General features: G+C 35.9%; 1 protein-coding gene across 1 annotated transcript in view; it reads right to left on the bottom strand.

Annotated features, from left to right (window-relative positions):
• Positions 1–1,278, bottom strand: part of ROBO2 (roundabout guidance receptor 2) — a 1,684,719-nt gene extending 1,683,441 nt beyond the window's left edge. Inside the window, exon 1 of the mRNA XM_044251123.1 lies at positions 1,102–1,278. The gene's annotated coding sequence lies outside the window, so the exon portion shown is untranslated. The remainder of the gene's footprint in view (positions 1–1,101) is intronic.
• Between the last annotated feature and the right edge of the window lie 19,636 nt (positions 1,279–20,914).

Raw genomic sequence — 20,914 nt, 5'->3', positions numbered from 1 at the left:
GTTTATAAAAAATAAAAAAATTATTTTAAAAATAAATAAATAAATAAATAAAAACAAAAAGAGATACCCCAACCACTTAAAAGCAAAACAGTTTAAAATAAATAAATAAATAAAAGTCTTGTGCTCAGGATGATTAAAAGTTAGTGCTACTAGCGAGAAGGGAACCTCTAAACTAAATAAACTTGTAACACACCTTGGGAATTGTGCCACACACACACATAAGCAAATGTGAAGAAATCAGAAAGTTCTGTGGGAAATGTCCATAATTTCATTCCCAGAATTTCTTCAAACCCTTTCCCCACAGTCCTTTCAGGAAAATAAAGTTGCTCTTCTCTTAACGTGAACTCATCACTTTTCCCATAGCATTTCAGAATAAGAAATAGACTTCCTGTCAGTCAGACACTTAAAAGTTGTGCTGCTAAAGAACTATTGGTAATAATTTTAGAACAATATGATAATAATATGGTATGAATTTTGGAACAAAGGCTGGAGAGGAAATGAGGGAATCAACATGGCTTTTAAGCTAAATTGCCATCACATTTCAGAGCCTGTCTAGAGAGCCTGAAGTTCTCTGCCTTTTAATAAGCTTCTGGAGAGTACTGAGCAAAAGAACATCCCATTCCTCAGAAGGTTACCCTCTGGTAAATCAGGGTGAAAGGAACACCACTCCCCACTTAGAGAGCGAGGCTGCCCTGTCCCAATGTGTCCTAGGACTCCCTACTCTCATACCTTTGACTGGACTTGTAAAATTGGGCAGGAGCCATGGGGAAGAAGCGACAGAAGGACAAAACAGGCAGCCAGAAAAACAAATGACTGTCTTGAAAGCTTATAGATGAACACATCTAACGCATATATTTGGGGATATTTTCTAAAATCCAGTCACTTCAGCTGAATTCTATCCGAATCCCCCAGTCCTTGCAGTGAGGCTCGAAACTGCCCACCGCCCATCCGCCCATCCCCAGCATTTGCAGCCACGCCAAAACCAGTCTGTCATGACTTCGGATAATTTGTAAAGCGGGCAGTGTTGGGGGAGCTGAGCAAGCTCGCCAATTCCAAGCCTCTAGTTCGAGACCCCTCAGTACATCTCTCCGCTTAACTCACCTGGAGTCAGGTCTAGAAGGCAGCCTCCGCTCAGAGGGACGGGGAAGCAGCCCTGAGAAGCTCAGCGGAGTCCGCCTGAATAATGGAAGCAGTGCAGCTGAGCAGCTCCCCCCCGGACCTGCTGCTCTAGCTGCTCCCAGATTTCTTCCACTCCCCACCGGAGCTGTCCTTCCTTTCTCCTCCTCCTCCCCGCCTGCCGCTACTGCACTCCCTCTTCCTGGCGGTGGCGCAGAGAAGAGTCCTCCCAGCCTCCCTCCTCCAGGCGCACGAGCTGTCCGTGGTGCTAATGAGGAAGCTCTGGGCTCCTCCCGGGGCGGGCAGTGCACGCAAGCCCCTTTGAGAGACACTGGAGTCCCAGAAGTGCTGCAGATTTGCCTCCTGCAGTCACCAGAGAAATGGGCTGGAAGAGGCGACCAGCTATTCCCGGCTAGCATGCAACACCCCCTTGTCAGTTTAAATAATCAATACCCTCAGACTTCTTCCTAAATATCTCCTGTAATTCACAAGTGCCAAAAAGTAAAAAAGGGATTTGAGAACATATCTGTATTAACATTATTCTCTATGCAGAGACAATAACTTGGCTAGATTCTAAGACTGAAAAGTCTAAGAAGTGGTATAAGATTCGGTGCGGTTATTTGGGCATATTTGGGATGTACTTGGGGCTCTTTAACCCAAACAAGCAATCTCCTAGTCGTAACAACACAGATTCCTAAGGGAAGTCAATGAATACTTATTAAATGCCAGGCTCTTTGTTTAATAGCCTCCTTTTCCCCCTCAATTAATCTTTACCACAATTCCATAAAGCAGTATTAGCAACTCTATCTTATAGTTTAAGAAATAGAGATGGAGTAACTTGCTCAAGCTCACAGACATTCTATGTGTCTGAACCTAAACAACAACTGAAATCTGTATGTCCCACAATCTATACTTCGAGTGTAATGTCTTGCAGCATCTTAGATAATACTGTGCAGGTGAGCCAATAAAGATAATAGAACTATCAACAAATACACACCAGGAGGCTAATGAATCCTTAAATCACATGGAGACTTGTAAATTAGTCAAACACTGCAAGTAACAACAAATCAGATGCATGCTAACCAGGTGATTACTTAGAAAATAACAATAGTCAGAATCAGAAAAGGTAAGTAATGTTCAAAATCTTCAGAATTAATTGCCAGCCACATGTAAGTTGAATTTTCTTTGCTATAAAAGGTCAAATATTGACTCTTTCAAGCACCCTATAATGGGCACGGTCTCTGCAAGGGAAAAAGTCCTAGTAAACCAACATGGTACTTGTTTCCCATTTAGAATACACAGTTACTACTTCACATTGTTTAAACTATCCGCAGTCATTTATTTCAACTAACTTTATATAAAAAATTCATTACCCATTCAAGCATCCAGTATATTAGATAGAACTCACAGTTAAATGTACTTAAACCTATAGAAATAGAGTTAATAAAGTAATAAAATCGACTTCTTTACTAATATGTCATGATGTATTTCTTCCTCAGGGGAAGGATAAGAATTCCTTCTATAGCATGAAATACTATAATGAGTTCTATATTTTCCTTTGTAGAGATAAAAGTGTTAAGATGTACAGTCAGATTTCTTTTTTTTTTTTAAGATTTTAATTGTTTATTTGACAGGGATCACAAGTAGGCAGAGAGGCAGTCAGAGAGAGAGGGAAGCAGACTCCCTGCTGAGCAGAGAGCCCAATGCAGGACTTGATCCCATGACCCTGGATCATGACCTGAGCTGAAGGCAGAGGCTTTAACCCACTGAGCCACCCAGGTGCCCTACAGTCAGATTTCTTAAAACCAAATCTATTCTGATTATTCATCCTATGCTTCATTCCAGAAATTATTCAAGGAGGACTTTATTTCTTCTTATTTTCAGGGAAATATAGAGGTAAAAGAGAAATCATTGGTTCATAGGAGATGAGCAATCTTAAAGCAACTATATCAACATCAAACACCAATTAACTAATTAAGAATAAACTTTGCTCATTAATAGTCATAAAAGTCATAAAAGACTAACTTCGCATTCTGTGTTATTAATTTCATTACCTCTTCTAATTGAACATACAAATATATATTTATTTTTTTCATCCTACCTAAATATTTATTAATATTGGCATAATAATATCATCTATCCTTCAATACTCAGTGTACATGTACCCGTAAGTCTTTCTCTGACTTGTCTTACAAGTAAATTTTCTCTCTTTGAATGTTAACCACACATTTTGGTTTTCTTTGTAATGCTTATCCTCGATTTTTTATATTTCTGTCCAACTATAAACTCTCTTACCAGCCATTTTACATAACTTTTTTATAAAATGTGTTGGATTGACAGATTTGTGCTAAATTTTCATATACTTACAAAGGCCTAATTATTTCTCCTTAAAATTTTATGTGTATATATTTCATCTGCTTAACTAGACAATAATCTTCTAAAGGAGAAGGTTTTTGTCTGGATGTTATGTTTTTCATACATTATCAATGCTAAAGCTCTGTACCAGAGATGAGAGTAAAGCATTTGGTTAAACTTGATTTAGTCTCTCATTTATTCAAAAAAATATGTGCCCATGCTAATTTTTCTAAACCCTCTCTGCAAGATGCGGAGTATACAATGGTGTTCAAACTTGATATGGTCCTTGACTTTACAGCGTTTACAGTATAATAATGGAATAACAAATTAATGCATTCTTGCTGAATAAATGAGAAGTCTATCTGAACTTCTTGGCCAAGGCCATAACATGAAAGTGAAAGAGCTGCCTGCCTGAAAACACTAAAAGGAACTCTCAAGAGGGTCTCTCTGCTGAAATAGTACATCTCATTATGGAAATAATGAGAACAATTAGTAACTGTGCAAATGACAGCACACATGCATCTTTGTGGTTTCTGACCTTTTAGCTTTCTCAAAGGCAAGACCACAAACCTTTCAACACCATGAACAGTATTAATCGGAGCAGAGAATATAACACTTTCACATACTTTAGTCTATGTTTCCCTAAAGCAATTCTGATTTTAGCTGAGTCTAACGGATTTTCTGGTGAAGATATTTGTACCCAACAACTATCCAGTGAAGTTTTTTTAGCATGAGCCATCCTCACACTCTAATTCATTTCTGGAATGCCTGTTTGCCTTTAGTTTATGGTAAAATTCCTTATCTACTTTCACTGGTAACCATCACATAGGAACACATGTCTCCACATTTGATTGGATTTCAGCTTGCAAGTGTTCACCTTTATATCAGAAAAGAGAAGAGGGAATTAGGGAAAATACATTTGGAAGAATATCCAAGGGACCACAGAATCTCAGATCAGGATCTTTTTGAAATTTTAGAGATGGAACTGACAGCCAAGGCCCTAGAATGACTGAAGCAGCTCATACCTGATCATTTTTTATCACCAAAATTTTCCCCTAAAATGTTTTTTCCCCTAAAATGGTTTTAATTTCTTAAATCAATTTTATTTGCATACAGGTGTTCATGAAGTGGAGTTAGAAAAGGGAGTATATATAAGTAAACAGGGGCACCTGTGTAGTTCAGTAGGTTAAGTGTCAGACTCCTGATTTCAACTCAGATCATGATGTCAGGGTTGTAGGATAAAGCATTCCCCTCTTTGTGGGGCTGTAGACCTGGGTGTGGAGCCTGCTTAAGATTCTCTCTCTCCTTCTCTCTCTGCCTCTCTCTCTCTCCCTAATTTAAAACAAAAACAAAAACAAAAACAAACAAATAAATAAACAAAACAAGTAAGCACTTGGGAGAAAAAAAAATATTCCACAAAGTTTCTAAAAAAGGAAAAAAAAACTGCTTTTTCTGAATGAATCTCAAAAAGTTCATTAATTCATAACTCTATACATTGTCCATAGACTTAAAGCGTAATATAAAAATGACATATAACTTAGCAAAGGACTGCTACAGGATCAAATCTTTAAGTTTTCCATACATTTTCTTTTCCTGAATAAAAGAGGCATTCATTTACATCTCAAAAAATAAAATATACTGTGCTGATCCCCACATAAGAGAAATGGGAGCCTATGTCAGTGTTATAAAAGTGAGTTCTCAGAGGGCGCCTGGGTGGCTCAGTGGGTTAAAGCCTCTGCCTTCAGGCCTCTGCCTTGGGCTCAGATCATGATCTCAGGGTCCTGGGATCGGGCCCCACATTGGGCTCTCTGCTCAGCAGAGAGCCTGCTTCCCCCTCTCTCTCTGCCTGCCTCTCTGCCCACTTGTGATCTCTCTCTCTCTCTCTGTCAAATAAATAAATAAAATATTTTTTTTTAAGAAAAGTGAATTGTCTCTAGAACATACTACAACCTACCATCTTCTCCCACTGGCTATGTAATTTTCACCCCTAGAGTCATACCTTTGAATGTATCAAGGGGTTGCTACTAAAAATAAATATATTTGACAGAGGAATAGATAAATCTTTAGACAATTGTTTCATTCACTGAATTTAGCATGTGTCTATATATTCGTCCATTTAACAAACATATCTGAAGATCCGCTGTGCTCATGAAAAGATGGAATCATCTTGCAACATGGGGTTACTCGAAGGAACCGAGAGTTCAACTATGATGGAAAGAATGAAAAGATTAGAGCAAAGCAGTAGGAGACTTGGAAGAGAACAGGCTGCAACAGGTCATTAGAATTTGGAAGGGGGTAAATATGCCTGGTGAGAGCTATTTCAGAAATCTGAGTTAATTCAGTGATTCTGTTTCTCAATCTCTTCATCTGTAAAATGAGGAAAATAACTCTAACTACTTCATGGCTTGTGGTATTTGTCAATCTACATAAATAAAGCACACAGAATAGTTCCAGACACATAGTATGCACCAAGTGTTTGCTACTGTTATATGAAGAAACTGAGAACTTCAAGATATAGTAAGATTTGGCAACTAACGTCAAGATACAAAAAAGGCTCCAAATTCAATTTGATAATTGGCTGAGGGCTGCCTAGAATAAATAGCTAAATTAATGTTACAGGTACATATTATTTTGGGATCATTTCCCCCTACTCTGAATACCTCTATCACCCTGTCTGGATATTTTATTGCACTTTTTACTTTTTCTCTTGAATTATGATTATCCCTGTATTTTTTGGATTCCTCTGAAAAGAAGCCTATAGAGGGATAGATTCTTGAGGAGCTATGCTAAAGTCACCTTCTATCTTCTACAGCAAGTAATCAGTAGTAGTAACAGTTTTGATTGAATGAATGAACATAGGAAGATTATTTCAAATTTTTTTCTTTGCATTTAGTCTGAATTATACCTATAGTAGTGAGAGAGAAATGAAATATGGTGAAGACACAGGGATCAATATTTAAATCTGTAATTCTGTTTTATTTGAAAAACTGTCATACTTTCACTTCTAATAAGATCATGACATCCTATCTACATGGATTCACTCCTGCACAAAGTGTGGTCTGCAGACCACCAGCGTCAGCATCCCTTGGTGCTTCTCAGAAACCATACCTATTCAATCAGAATTTGCATTTAGACAAGACCCAAGTGAGTCATATACTAAGATTGAGAGCCCTGTTTTGTAATTGCCTTTATGCCTAAATTTCATTGTCAATGAAGGAATGCACCACAATTATAATAATAATGGCAAAGTTAACAAAAATGCAACTAACATTTAATAATCTTTTAAATGTTACAGTCTTGCTCTTCCAGATAGTAAGCAAAGTCTTTTATATAGTACTTGTCATAATTCTATGAAGTTGCCACTAACATCATCTTCTAAACTGAGAGATATTTTAAATAACATCTCCAAGGTCACAGAGCTAGTAAATCACAGACAAAATTTTTGAACTCTGGTTGCCTCACTCCGAAGCCCAAACCCTGTTTAACACACAGTGAATACACTTGCTTCTACCTTCCATTTCCTGACTGTGGTTTCCTTTCTATTTCATTAACTTTATTTATGCATGGCTGATTTTTTAAGCCTCACCAATAATTTTTGGAACACAGTGTATTATAGATTAATAAAGGCAATACTAAATATCATCCATGAGAAATTGTTATGAAGTAACTCCAAAAATATCAAATACTAAAAATATCAGAAGTTTGTGGGGTGGGGTTTTTGTTTGTTTGTTTGGGGTTTTTGTTGTTGTTGTTGTTGTTGTTGTTTTCCAAAAATTTTGTTTTCCAAAATTTTTGTGGCAAAGCTACTTAAGATTAACCAAGAGAGCCTTTCTACTTAGAATTTCTACCTGGCATTTCTCAATGGAATATTATTTAAATTACCCCCAAAATTCCACAAGCAGCCTAAAAGCAGAGAATATGAATTATGAGAATATGTATAAGAAATTATGAGAATATGTATAAGAAAAAAATGAGTATAAATATGTCACATGAATGACATCTGTAAGAATCATGGGAATTATGTTTGGTATTTAGTATTTAGTTCCACTCTGCAGTGTGATCACAAAGAAATGTCTATATGATTCACTGTGCATTATGGGACAATAAATCACCTCATTAGGCTCAGAGATATGTAAAGATTTACAGTCTAGGAATGTCTACTAGACATTATTACTCATTTCTTAGACTGTACCACCACCAATATTCTTTTTTTTCCCCCATAGGGGGATGCACATGAAAAGGATTTACGTTAAGCCCAGCAATGAGGGGGACTTCTGTGTAGCCAGACATTTTAAAGGACAGATCAGCTTATAAAGGGGTAGAATTGTGACCCTGGTCTTTTTGTTGGAAGGAAGTATTCCCCAGCCTTACTGTATTTTCCCCAAAGTACCCTTGCGTTGTTTTTCCTTAATCCCTTGCTCCTAACACATCACCCCTCTCCCATTCTACCAGTTGGTTTCTGAGAAAACTGCATAAATCCCCCAAAGGAGACTAAGAAAAATGCAAAATATTACTCAGAACAGCAAAATTCATATTAATATTTTCACATGGAATTCAATATGCAAATAAAGATACTAACATCTCCCACCTAGAGCAGACATCATAGAATCTTAAAAGTAGAAAGGTTTTAAAACCCTAATAAATGGCATTTGTCAAAAGTTTCTTACTAGAGATGAAGGAGATGAGGTCTAGATACACTAAGAAATTTGCCTGAGGCCAAATAGCTAGCCAAGCTGCAGCAGATTTTTTTTTTTAATTCTTCTAGGATATGCAATATCTTTATTCCTCTGTGATGTGTATTATCTTTGTTAGTCCCTAGTAGGAACACAATCTCCAATTCAGGGGCCTCATTTTCTCTGTGAATCCCTTTCACATCTCCATTAATATCCCTTAAGAGTATTACAGGAAATGATTTGGATGTTTTAAGCATTTGGATGTTTTAAGATACACTCAAAAAAATGTACGAAGTATCAGGGATGAGAAACTAAAAAAGTAAACTAAAAAAGTAAATACCAGATAAAATTACATTTTAACTTCCTTGTGACATAAATGGTAATTTACTCTCATTTATGTAGTTGTACCTTTCACATTTCTGTATAAAACACTTGGAAAAAAAAAACATTTCAACACACAAACTGTAAATACATAAAGATGAGAAATGAAAGAGCAAATGAAAATAATCAAGCTAAAAACATCACAGCATCATCCTCGGATGATCATAAAAGGACTCTCAACTGAAGAAACAGGAAAACACAAACATGTGAAGCATGCTCACCTAACTATACTGATAAGGGAACACGGTTTTAAAAGGTTCTTAGAGGATGGAAATGTTTTATTATGTACTCAGTTAAGTGGTGTTTCTTTACTCTCAGCTATTTTTAAAATTCCCATAATCTCTGTAGATGACAGTCACATAAATATGGAGGAAAAGAATAAACCCTACACAGGTAATAATACAATTCTGTTTTCAACTATAAGATATTTCTAAGCACACATTTGTGAATCATGTTGATATGTCTTTAACTTCTTTTTCACCCCAGCTGTCAAAGTGGCTAAAGCAAACCTTCACAAGAGGACAGATCTTTTTTTTTTTCTAGCAAAGATTTTTTTTTCACATAATACTCCAACATTTCCAATTTCATTTCTCTTGAAAAATATTTCCATGATATATATACAATATTACTAGAAGCCTGACTGCATATATAATCTAAACAGACTTTTTAAAAAATGATACTCATATGCAAATATTACAAACCTTTTAATTTTCAACTAATTAAAATTATACTTATCAAAAGGATTTTTCTACACATTTACCATGTGGAATTTCATTCAGAATGCATTGTCAAAAAATAAAAAATAAAAATAAATAAAATTTTTAAATAAAGAATGCATTGTCAGTGTAAAATTTAGTAGCTCAATTTCAACATAATTTTTGAATTGGATTTTACATAAAGTAGTAAAGAATTTTTAAACAAAATTTTATTTATGGCTGAAAAATTGAGGAAATGAATAAAACCTCTAAAATAATTAGAACCCTGATTCTAACCATGTCTACAACCTCACATCATGCATCCCTCCCTTGTTTATCATGCTACAGCCACACTAAGCTTCAGTTTCCCACACATAACAAATAGTTTCATGTCACAATTCCTTGTCATGTGCTTTTCTCATTTCTTGGAATTGCCTTGTGATCTTTTCAGCTCTTAGTCCTTAGTTTGTATGCTATTTCTTCAAAGTGACCCTTCTTAATCCTAGTTTATTTCACTCTATCTTCAACCCTTCTTTGAATCTCTCTCATGTTTCTATTCATAGTACTGATTATACTATGAAAATATCTTACCTATTCATGTGATTACTGATTTTTATCTGAGAGACTTTTTGATGATATTTCAATAGGTCAGAGTTTTATAGCTTTGTCTATAATGTTCAATCACCAGCACTTGGCACAGAATCTGGTGCAACAAATGCTGATTGACTACACAACAAGCTTCACAAAGATAAAATCAAATAAACCTCAGAGACTAAAGCATGTCCTTGTGTTCTCCTACGCTGAAGGTGAAAACAGATTCAGGTTATAAAAGAAAAATACATCCAACTCTATTAGTGCCAAAGTGGGCTGTTTTTTAATCCTCAAATTGGGTTGGGTTTCCCAAAAATCTGAAATGAAGAACAGGGTACAAGAAGTTTTTAGGCAGTATCTTAAAGACTAAAACCTACAGAAGGGGGAAAAAAAAGAAGCAGCAATATCGGGCAGAAAGAGAAGATGAGCAGTGATACAATCTCAACAAAGCTCTCAATGGAACCTATAGGGAGCTCTGGAGCTCAGATGGTCCTTCAGAAGTGTCTGAATTGGGATTCAACAAATGGGCCTTTTACCATATATATCAGTCAGTCTTTGGGTGAGGTTACCCTTAAGGGTGGTGACCATGGGTGGGGTAGCTCTCGGCAGCCAAATAAATCCTTGAGGAAGGCTCACAATGAAGGGCTCTATCTACAAAACTCCCAGTGGCTGTGAACTTCCCATGTAAAATATCAGAACCTAATATAATCACAATAAATTTTATTTACATTTGAGTCATAATCAATTCAGAATTGGTTTTTTTTTTCTAGCCATATTAGCTCACAAATATTTTTGAGAAACAACATGAAGTGGAAGATAAAATTGTGGGTGGTAGCATAAAAACCTTGTTATATTCCTGGAGTTGACATTAAATATCCAGGCAATAAATGTAATACATAGGTTAGTCTCTGGACCTGTTTGCCCATCTAAAATCTCCAGGAGCTCAGACAAGCTGAATTTTAGTTGCTTGAAGTTGTAATTTTTAAAAACTACTATTGCAGACAGACTTTTGTGATAAACTTAGTCAAATTATTATTTGTTAGTTATTTTATTGTATTTGTATTAAAGGGAGAAAAATCCAACTCTTGAGAAAAATGGTAGTATTTCGTACTATAGAGCATCTTTCCCTGAGCATGACCAAATGAACTAAAATATTCACAAATCAAAACAATTTTACTCAGAGAAAGAAAATAACTTCACATAAGATCCAAAATAGTGACAACTTGAACAAATGTAAAAGCAAAAGTTAGATACAGAAACCTTTGCTAGTGACCTCATTCTTCTCCCTGGATTGTTTTAGATGATTTTTAAGATTCTTTCCTTAACCTTGACATTTAATAAACTTATCAGAATTTGTCACTGTTGCTGTTTCTTATGTTTCATCTAGGAGTCCTCAATGCCAAAAGGCAAGTGAAAAAATCTCTACAAAGCTTTAATCTGAGAACAAAAAAATTATATGCCCAGTGCAGTTGTCATTTATGTAGTCTCAGATCACAGAAAAGTATTGTTCAGTAAGACTAAAACTCAGGAACCATATCACCCAAGTACACTTCTCCTTTAAAAAGTCCATTTGAGGGACGCCTGGGTGGCTCAGTGGATTAAAGCCTCTGCCTTCAGCTCAGGTCATGATCCCAGGGTCCTGGGATCGAGCCCCGCATCAGGCTCTCTGCTCAGTGAGGAGCCTGCTGCCTCCTTTCTCCTCTCTCTCCGCCTGCCTTTTTGCCTACTTGTGATTTCTGTCTGTCAAATAAATAAATAAAATCTTTAAAAAAAAAAAAGTCCATTTGAGGGGTGCCTGGGTGGCTCAGTGGATTAAAGCTCTGGGGTCCTGGGATCAAGGTTGTGTTGGGTTCTCTGCTCAGCGGAGAACCTGCTTCCCTTCCTCTCTCTTTGCTTGCCTCTCTGCATACTTGTGATCTCTGTCTGTCAAATAAATAAATAAAATCTTTAAAAAAAAAAAAGTCCATTTGAAGATGAGAAACAGATCAAAATAAAGAATTCACAAATAATTGTATCACAGGAAAAATATTGATCTTAACATTGTATTAGCAAATATAATTAAGTCTTTAAAAAAAAAAAGGATTATACTTAGAGGAACAAAACAGGATGTAACTTAACACGGTCAACAATCTAACAATCTATGGTCAAGATTTCAATACACATCTGCCCCCAAGAAAGGAGCAGAAAAGACTTGTATGTGTTAAGCATTCTTCATTTTACAAAATACTCTTTCATTCTGATGTTGAAATTTGAGAAATGTGTGTTTAAATATATAATATAGAAGTGTAAATTTAAACATTAAATTTTTTAAAAAATCTCCTATCTTTCAAATTACTGGCAAATGATAAAAAAAATGTATATGTGACATGGCAACGAAACAACATGGCATAAATGAAGTCAAAACAGAGAGCCTTAGAAATAAAAAACAAACTCATATGTCAAAAATTTGGCAAAACTACCTATTATAACAAAAAATGAAAAAAAAAAGAAACTTATGAAAAAACAGACCATTAGAATCCACTGTAAAAACACATGAAAATACATAATCACTATATCATGTGAACACAGTAAGGGTAACTACAGCTACAAACAAGATGATGGACAAAGACATGGTATGGAAATAAAGGAAGAAAGCAAGATTAAAACAATGATATAGGGGTGCCTGGTGGCTCAGTCAGATGGGCAACTGCCTTCCGTTCAGGTCATGATCCCAGAGTCTCAGGACAGAGTTTGTCATTGGGGCTCCCAGCTCTGCGGGGAGTCTGCTTCTCCCTCCGACTTCTCCCCTCTCATGCTCTCTCTCACACTCTCTCTCATTCAAATAAATAAATAATTTTTTTAATTTAAAAAAATAATAGTATCAGAAAGGGATGTCTCAGAAAACCTAAAATGCTGAAAGGTAAAATCTATAATAAATATATAATCTTCATGTTCCAAACAGTGCTGAAACATATAGAACCCAAATTCCATAAATACAGGGAGAAATAAAGAAACAGTACAGAGAAACCTAAACATCTGACAGACTAAGTAGAAAAATCAGAAAGGATCCTTGAATAATGATATCAGTAAACATGATCAAATAGCTATATACTAAACTCTATACTACAGCTTCTTTCCAAGTGCCAGTAGTATAATTATAAAAATTACCACTATACTGCCACAAGGCAACTTCAGTAAGGTCCCAGAATAAGCAAGCACATGAACACAGAATTATGGTGCAGTCATAAAGAGCATATTTCTCATGTGTCCACAAATTTACCTAGGAGAGGGCCTCCTGGGGCCAAAATTTTTTTTTACTCCTTTGAAGGTTTACAGTTATAACTTAGTTGAAGACCGAGGCTCTGATGCATGACCAAGACCAAATGGGAGGAAAAGGCAGTGAGGCCTCTTAGAGAAGTCACCATAAGATTAAGAAAAGGATAAATGTGCTGATGGCTTCTCTGCTTCGAAATCTGGATGGAGAGGATGTTCTAGTTAGATATATGCAAAACAACTGACACCCCAATCTCTTCTAATCCCACCATCCTATTGGCAGTGTTGTACATCTGGGAAACCGGATGCCAAGTGAATTCGAAGGCTTCAACCAAATTAACACTGGGAGATCAGCTGTGGCCTGGAGTCTTCTTAATTAAATGTTAATACTGAAGGAGAAAATATCCCTCCCCTTCTAGACACTGCTGTGCCAGGGCAGAAACACTGTACAATATACAAATCAAGGCTCTTGCTGTGGTCCAGGTAGTCCCATTTCCTCTAAGACAGTTTGCATGGGAGGCGACGTCAAGACTCCCACACCCCACCCCAAGAATCACTGAAATGATGGGTGACACACTTATGTGGAGAAAAAAATTTATTAAGCCATGCATATTACTGGTGACAATAAATCACATTTTTAAAACTTACACAGCACAACAGAAAATCATTAGTAATCTTTTATACTTGATGAGAAGACATTGGCAGAAAGTAAGGGAAACAGTCTTCCTTGAAATTGAGGAAAATGTGAAACCTAATGTCTTTAGACATTAAGAACTGGGAGAATTCAAAATGTTAGTGTTACTTCTTAGTTAAATCATAGTGTCTCTGAATATTTACTTTCAATGGAGGGAAGCCAGTACATGAATATAAAAGGAGTTTATTAAGCAAATGTCACTTTAATTTGCTTCTAGAATATCTTGATGTGACCTTCTGGTAGTTGATTCATCATCCTTATTTTGTTTTATTCATGCTAAAATTAAGATGAGCTTCACTGTATAGGAAGAAAATGTTGGTAAGGGTAGCAGGGGAAAACCAGAGAACACTTAAGAAAGAATACACCAAAGAGGCATTTAATACTTATTTTCAATACTGAAAAATAAAACTGTTGATAAAATACGAATTAGACAATTGTAAATTTAAAAAATTATGTTTTATTTCAAAACATCTCATGGGTACCTAGGTGGCTCAGTCAATTGAGCGTCCAACTCTTGGTTTCAGGACAGGTCATGATCTCACAGGTCATGAGATCCAGCCCCCACCTGCACCCAAGAGCCTTCTCACTCAGCAGGGACTACACTTGAAGATTTTCTTCCTCTGCCTGCCTCACACACATGGGAGTTCTTTCTCTCTCTCAAATAAATATACAAATTGTTAAAAACTAAATAAATAAAATAAATAAAAACATCTCAATTAATTTATCATGCCCTTAAACTTAAATCCCAAGGAGAATTACCAAGCTCTCTCCTTGGTGCTCTCACCCTATCACCTATAAAATTTTCATTTCACCTATAATAATACTTTTTTAATGTATCTGTCTATGAATCCATTATATTATAAAGCCCTTAAAATGAGAAAATGTCTTATCTATAGTCCCTAAATAAAAATATGAAAAGAGGGGTGACTGGGCGGTACAGTCAGTTAAGTGCCAATTCTTGGTTTTAGCTCAGGTTGTGATTTCAGGGTCATGAGACTCGCCCCACAGCAGGCTCTGCACTCAAGGCAGAGTATGCTTGAGTTTCTCTCTCCCTCTTCCTCTCTCCTCCACTCCTCAAATAGATAAATATTTAAAATAATAACCTTTAGAAAATATGTAAAGAATAAATAAATGATTTTACCAATCTTCTTTGATTCTAGTTCCCCCACCACAAATATGCAAAGATTGTTATACACACAGTTACCTAAAGGCCTATAGTTTAGAGTTTTATTTTGTAGCCTACTGTACTGTAACATGGAACTCAATTTATAACATGCCCATCAGTTATCTCCTCCTCAAGATAGTAACCACAATGTATAATTTTGTAAATGGCATTGGCATTGTGATATAAATGTAATATAATGAAAATGTAAATGGCATTGGACACTTTGGCTCAAATTTATCATTGAGACTCTTAAATCAGGATGAGTAGGAACTAGAGAAGAAACCACCATTTAAAGAGCCATATTTAATTTTGGTTTAGCAAGAAGTAGATGCAAATTCAAAATTAAGGGAATACGTTCTTTATATAACTATAAAAAAAGGTATGGAGAAGTTCCTCAAAAAATTAAAAATAGAACTATCATATGGTCCAGGAAGTCTACTTAGGGATATTTATCAAAAAATGAAAACAAGAGACAAAGAATCTATACTCAGAAAACTATAAAGTACTTATGAAAGAAATTGAGGAAGACACAAAGAAATGGAAAAACGTTTCATGCTCATGGATTGGAAGAACAAATGCTGTCAAAATGTCTCTGCTACCTAAAGCAATCTATATAATCCAATCCCTATTAAAAAACCATCAGTTTTTTTTTTTCAAAGAAATGGAACTAATAATACTAAAATTTATGTGGAACCAGAAAAGATCCTGAATAGCCAGAGGAATGTTGAAAAAGAAAGCCAAAGTTGGTGACATCACAATTCCGGACTTCAAGTTCTATTACAAAGCTGCAATCATCAAGACAGTGTGGTACTGGCACAAAAACAGGCACACAGATCAATAGAACAGAAGAAAGAGCCCAGAAATAGACCCTCAACTCTATGGTCAACTAATCTTCGACAAAGCAGGAAGAATGTCCAGTGGAAAAAAGACAGTCTCTTCAGCAAATGGTGTTGGGAAAACTGGACAGCCACATGCAGAAAAATGAAACTGGACCATTTCCTTATACCACACACAAAAAACAGACTCAAAATGGATGAAACACCTCAATCTGAGACAGGAATCCATCAAAATCCTTGAGGAGAACACAGGCAGCAACTTCTTCGACCTCAACCACAGCAAATTCTTCCTAGAAACATTGCCAAAGGCAAGGGAAGCAAGGGCAAAAATGAACTATTGGGACTTCATCAAGATCAAAAGCTTTGCACAGCAAAGGAAACCGTCAACAAAATGAAAAGACAACTGACAGAATGGGAGAAGATATTTGCAAATGACATATCAGATAAAGGGCTAGTGTCCAAAATCTATAAAGAACTTAGCAAACTCAACACCCAAAGAACAAATAATCTAATCAAGAAATGGGCAGAAGACATGAACAGACATTTCTGCAAAGGAGACATCCAGATGACCAACAGACACATGAAAAAGTGCTCCACATCGCTTGGCATCAGGGAAATACAAATCAAAACCACAATGAGGTATCACCTCATACCAGTCAGAATGGCTAAAATCAACAAGTCAGGAAATGACAGATGTTGGCAAGGAAGCAGAGAAAGAGGAACCCTCCTACACTGTTGGTGGGCATGCAAGCTGGTGCAACCAGTCTGGAAAACAGCATGGAGGTTTTTTAAAAAGTTAAAAATAGAGCTACCCTACAACCCAGAAATTGCACTGCTGGGTATTTACCCTAAAGATACAAATGTAGTGATCCAAAGGGGCATGTGCACCTGAACATTTATAGCGGCAATGGCCACAATAGCCAAACTGCAGAAAAAGCCTAGATGTCCATCAACAGATGAATGGATGAAGAAGAAGATATGGTGTGTGTGTGTGTGTGTGTACACACACACACAATAGAATACCATGCAGCCATCAAAAGAAATGAAATTTCGCCATTTGCAACACCATGGATGAAACTAGAAGGTATTATGCCAAAAAAAGTAAGTCAATCAGAGAAAGATAATTATCATATGATCTCTCTGATATGAGGAATTTAAGAAGTAGGGTGGGTAGTTGTGGGGGGTCAGGAAGGAAAAAATGAAACAAGATGGAATTGGGAGGGAGACAAACCATAAGAGACTCTTAATCTCACAAAATAAACTGAGGGTTGCTGAGGGGTGGGGCAGGAATAGGGTGGTTGGGTTATGGGCATTGGGGAGGTATGTGTTATGAGTGCTGTGAATGTGTAAGCCTGATCATTCACAGACCTGTACCCCTGGGGCAAATAATACATTATATGTTAATAAAAATATTTTTTTAAATTTTATTCTAAAATAAAATAACTTTATAAATAAAGAAAATGAAAACAATCTGATGAGATGTATACATCTCTATGTCCACTACAGCATTATTTACAATTGCCAACATATGGAAGCAACCTAAGTGTTCATCAATAGATGAATAAGGAAAATATGGTATGAATATTTATACAGAGACACTATATATATTATACATAACATCTATTATAAATAACAAATTAAATATTATATATTATAATATATAATTGGAATTATATATTATACTGGAATCTTGCTCAATCATAAGAAAGAATGAAATTTTGCCATTTGCAAAGCATGGGTGGATCCAGAGAGTATTAGGCTTAGTAAAATAAGTCAAACAGGAAAAGATTAACACTATATAATTTCATTTATGTGTGGAATTTTAAATCAAAACAAATGAATAAACAAAACAAAACAGAAACAGACTACCAGATATAGGAAATTCACTATTGGTTGCCAGAGATGGGTATTGTTGGGAGGGAAGGCAAAATAGGTAAAAGGGATTAAGAGGTACTTCCACTTATAAAATAAATAAGTCATGAGGATGTAATTACAGCATAGGGAATACAGTCAATAATATAATAACTTTGGTTACAGATGGTAACTAGACTTATGGTGGGGATCATTTCATAACATAAAATAATTGAGTCATTATAATATATACCTGAAACTAACAGGATATTATATGACAATTATATTTTAATAAAAAAGGAATATATCACTACAGACTAACTTTTTTCATCAATTGTTTTGCCCATATATTTGTAAGAAATTTTCCCCTATAAAATTTTATAATGTGGAAATAATCCATTATGAAATAAAATCAATATGAGATTGGGTCCTGATGGATCTGAGATGCATGGGTCAGGTTCCCATCAGTTTAAGTGCCTAACCTTACAAGCCCCTAAGACTTCCTGAAGCTATTTTTCACTTGAAAGCATCATTAACCCAATAATCTAGCAATAATATCAGGTGTATTGAGCTCATTGTATTAGATTACACTTTTATTTTTATTTACCTGATTTTTAGTGTCATAGAGAAAAATATTAACAGAAAAGACTTCGATCAATGCATTAGTACTGTTTCTTTAAAGATGGCAATATTTTGATTAAAAAAGTCTCTTGTTAATGTTAACTTCCGAATCGTTAAAAATGTTTCCTGTGTCTTGCCTCTTTAAATCTTACAGTAGCGCAGTAAGACCTGCATGATGCCTATTTTTATTGTCCGCCCATTTCAAGTGTACTTTGTGGAAACAGCTCCTGAATCCTGATTCATTTTGCACCCCCAATCCATGCATTCCAATTTAAGGTATTATTAGCAAATTTTAAGTGTCCACTTAAATAAGGAATCTTACTAGTTTGAAGTCATGAGAGGTTTATTTATTTATCTTACGATAGCAGAAAAACAGCAAATATGATAATGGAGGATTATTACATTTTTCTATGAAGACATCAATCAGTCTTTTAGAAAGTTCCTCAAGGACCTCTGCTACTAAGCTACTATGAGCTGGTTGATTCATTCATTCTTTCATCTATCCTTTGAAAAAGCATGTCAGAAGCATCTACTAAAAATCAGCATCAGACTAACTGAAATATTAACTCAGCAACTGCCCTCCCTCCCTCTAGAATATGTTAAGCAAAAGTAATTTTTGACTGAAATGATGGAGTGTTCATTTGAATCATGTTTGACAGTGTCTAGGATACTGAGCTTGAGAAATATTAAAATAACCATTGAATAGGATGGCTCCTTTTTTCAGCCTTTATAAACATGACTTGGGAAAAAAAAATCAATAGTTAAAAAAAAATGGCCTTCAGACATGGGCAAACCTGGTTTTCAATTTCAACCCCCCAGTTAAGAGTAGTCTCAGGAAACTTAACTTCTCTGAACTCGAGTCATTCATGTGTAAGCAAACTAAAAATACCAGTCTCTTGGTTTATAATAAAAATAAAGTGAACTATATGTGAATTTCTAAATATACTAATTTAATATATGAAATTAACTTGATAGTTATTAAGGGCTTTTTAAAAATTATTGCTCTTATCTTAGCGACATGAAATAGCAAATAGTTTATGATGCTCATGAATCTGTGGGTCAGGAGTGTGAAAGGGGCACAAAGGGGAAGCCTTGCCCCTGCCTGCAAAATCTGGAGCCTTCGTTAGGAAGATCCAAGTAGCCAGAATCACCTAGAGATTTCTTTACTCACTTGTTTGGCACCAGGGTTGGAATCACTCACAAACTGAAAGTATCGCCTGGAGCACCTATACAGTGTCTTCTCTGTGGCAATGACTTGTCACAGCATGGCACTCGGATCCCAGGAAGATATACCAAAAACCATTCCGAAAGCAAGCAATCCAGAAGAACCAGACAGAAGTTGCATGGTCTTTTTATGACCTAGCCCCAGAAGACATATGGTGTCACTTCCTTCTAAGAACTTTCGTCTAAGTGAATCAAGGTTTCCATGGGAAATCCAGGAGAACACAGACCCCACTTACCAATGGGAAAAGTTGCCAAGAATGGGCAGAGGCCAATTCCTAACATGCCACATTTTCCTGTTCTCCACCCTAAAATCAAACAATCTGACCACTGTCAGCGTTTGCTGGAATTGCTTAGAAGCATTCTGCAACCAGGTGAGAACATTTTTTCAGTCACAGCTATTAAAAGTTTGACCAAGTCAGTCCCAGAAAATCAGATTCCTGATTTCAAGCCAGTTAGAAGTAAATTCAAGCTGCTTTAAAAAGGGATGTGTTTATTCTCTAAATGGAGGCTTTAAATTTTTTCCCTTGAGACTTTTTTTTTCCCGTAACCTTAGGCGGTGAAAATTATGTCTAGTCACATTGTACGTACTACATACCTTCACTACATGTACTTTTATAAAAAGAATTCATATGAAATTAAGGACTACACTCTGAATTTCACTGATGTCTTTAATGCCTGCCAGTTACAATGCTATAGATCGTACTAAAACATGGAAGACATTTCCAAATTTTAACAATTCAGTTAGCACAATAAAATTACACATTCCATGTAACACATGTCAATATTTTTTTGTCTTTCTTAGTGCCACTATGAGGTTTGAGGATTTTATATTTTAAAATAGTTACTAAAAGCATAGTTTCACAAAATCCTTACTGTATTTTTTATAAGATGACTTGAAATTTGCTGATACTAATTTCATTATCTTTTAACTATGTTCATTTTTCCGTTACAGTGAACTAGAGGACTATCTTCCGAAAGGCACATTTGGTGTGACTGGACGATTTCAGCTTATTCTCCAGTGACAGGAAAAAGCTCAAATGACAAGCATATGGTAGAAGTGTTGCCAACTGGTGAAGAGCACTCTTGGATCCCATAGACCGTTTTTAGACTTGGAATGTGGAGCTGCTACTGCAGGACACAAAGTAGTAGCTAAATAATTTCTTCTTTCTCATGCTTTGACTTTTGCTCATTTTTGTTCATCTCTGTTTTATGCCATTTCTATTCGTTTCCATTCTACCTGAAATGGTGGTAAATGGCAGTCTTCTCTTTCAAAGATGGTAGCTTTCTGACAATTTGTTTATGTTAAGAAGGCTGACACTGATGAAATTTTCAACCTGACATGACTAATCATGGCCTTCTTATGACCGCTAGCTTCTAAGAGCAATGGTGCTCCTTATTTGAACTAATTGGGATGTTGTATTAATACATTGAAATGTCCAGCAGCGAATCACTTTGATGTA

This window comes from Neovison vison, chromosome 6, assembly GCF_020171115.1.
Source record: "Neovison vison isolate M4711 chromosome 6, ASM_NN_V1, whole genome shotgun sequence".
NCBI lineage: Eukaryota > Metazoa > Chordata > Mammalia > Carnivora > Mustelidae > Neogale > Neogale vison.
This window is presented reverse-complemented; position numbering and strand designations above follow the sequence as displayed.